General features: G+C 36.8%; 1 pseudogene; it reads left to right on the top strand.

The window, feature by feature from the left end:
• Positions 1–2397, top strand: part of LOC107664026 (MAM and LDL-receptor class A domain-containing protein 1-like) — a 21038-nt pseudogene that overhangs the window by 16984 nt on the left and 1657 nt on the right.

Genomic DNA, 2397 nt, shown 5'->3' with positions numbered 1-2397 from the left:
TGCTCTCACACCAACCTGCTGCCATTCCTGAGCAAGCTCTGCACTGCTGGTGACACGATTCTGTAGCTGACTCCTCAGGAGACGACGGTCCTGGCGCTTGCTGGACACTCTGGGACATCCTGAAGACATCTTCACTGCAGTCCAACCTCTCTCCTTGAAGTTCTTGACGATCCAGTAAATGGTTCTTTCAGGTGCAATATTCTTTGTAGCAATTTCCTTGCATGTGAGGCCATTTTGATAGAAAACTATGATGGCTGCACGTGTTTCTTTGGAGGTAACCATTGCTAACAAGAACACAATGATTGGAAGCGCTTCTTCCCTTTTATAGCAATCAGCCTGCTCTTACAATCTAATTAGTATGATAGTGATTTGACCTGACTAGTACTCATTCACACTTTCACATGTGCTGCTGATATGATTAGTCAGTTAATGTTAGCTGGTCATTTTGTGTCTGGATCAAAAAACTGTGATTTTTTTTTTTTTTCTTTTTTGTGAAAAGTTACTTTTTTTTTAAATGCAATTATTTAAAATGCATCTGATCACTCTACACAATAATCTAGAAACAATGTAAATGAACACCACAACAGCTTAAGCAGCAAACTTTGCAAAAACACCAAATTTATGTCACTGCCAAAACATTTGGCCATGACTGTAGTATAAATTGAAAATCTGGACAACAGTGAAGGCCCGCCTACTCACCTGTCTGTTGAGAGAATTGGGCTCGTAAACAATGCATTTGTGCTTATATAAATCCAGGTTTATTTTATAGTGGTGTTTTGTTTGTGAATGAATCAGAAAATGATGACAGAAAATACTCTTTGTGGAGTCTTTTTGCATATTTGTAGTGCACAAATTTTAATAAAGAATAAGACATGTAAATGATACATTGAGTCACCTACTGGCAATAGTGCAACAGAGAAAAGATCACTGACAAATAAATTCTTAAATCTAAACAAGTCTTTTTAGTAAATGATTCAAAAGATTGGATATCCTGGGATGATTTGTAAAATTTGCATTTAAAACAAACATGTTTTATCGCCTTGCAGTAACACACTAAAGAAGTGATTGATATAGTCATAAAATCAGACCCTTTATTAAAATATAATCACAAGTGGTCACACTTTCATTTAATACACAAGAAAATACTAGATGTGAACACTGACTGTGATGCTCTTATATTTGTAGGTTATTACCTTTATATGGACAGTTCTGTGGGGACCTGGGGAGACACTGCCATGATGCTGAGTGAGATATTCACCCCTGACAGTGCTTCACAGCTTCACATTCTGGTATCATATGTATGGACAGAATTTTGGGACACTCAGGTTATATACATCAATAACAGGTACAGGACCATGACCAAAAAAACACCTTTTGTGTATACGTACATGGATCGCAATTCATGGAGACATTTCTTTCCCAGGACCACCCATAACAGCAGGAATAAGTTCGGCCAGGTGGTATGAGAGGAGTCAGGAGATCAGGGCGATGTGTGGAGGAAAGGCAGCATCTATGTGGCATACCGAGAGCCTTTCTCAAACTCTATCATGCAGACTTCAGAGGATCAATCTGAATCATTCTAAGATTCACTCAAAACAAAACCACAGAACATTTGTACATCATTGTTTCCTCCTCTCTCCACAGTTTATATTTGAATTCCTGAAGGAAGCAGGTTGCAAAGGAAGTATAGCTATTGATGATATTCACATTATTCCCAGGTGATTCAGATCCCACCTCTCCACCTCCACAGCATCGTGACAGTAAGTATATCAAAGCCTGCCAGTCTTACATAATCTCACACACAGGGTCCAAAATGTACTTTTTGCCACACCTGCAATGGAGGGTGAATTGAAAATGTTTCTGGTCAGTAATGTTAATTTATCATCGCTAGAATAATGTTCTTAAAATTGTGACGCAAACTATGTACGATACTGTTCAAAAATTGGGGGTCGGTACGTTTTTTTTTCAGTCTTCTGTGTCACATGATCCTTCAGAAATCATTCTAATATGCTGATTTGGTGCTCAAGAAACATTTCTTATTATTAAAAATGTTAAAACAGTTGTGCTGTTAATAATTTTGTGGAAACTTCATTTTCAAGATTCTTTGATGAATAGAAAGTTCAAAAGAACACCATTTATTTCAAATAGAAATCTACATTATAACATTATAACATTATAACATAAACTTTTAAATGGTAATATGTGACCCTGGACCACAAAACCAGTCATAAGGGTCAATATTTCGAAATTGAGATTTATGCATCACCTGAAAGCTGAATAAATATGCTTTCCATTGATGTATGGCTTGTTATGATGGGATAATATTTGGCCGAGATACAACTATTTGAAAATCTGGAATCTGAGGGTGCAAAAAAATCTAAATATTGAGAAAATCGC

Source organism: Sinocyclocheilus anshuiensis, unplaced genomic scaffold, assembly GCF_001515605.1.
Source record: "Sinocyclocheilus anshuiensis isolate Anshui unplaced genomic scaffold, SAMN03320099.WGS_v1.1 scaffold23, whole genome shotgun sequence".
NCBI classification, from domain to species: Eukaryota; Metazoa; Chordata; class Actinopteri; order Cypriniformes; family Cyprinidae; genus Sinocyclocheilus; species Sinocyclocheilus anshuiensis.
Note: the sequence above shows the minus strand (reverse complement) of the source record. Positions and strands in the feature narration are given on the sequence as shown.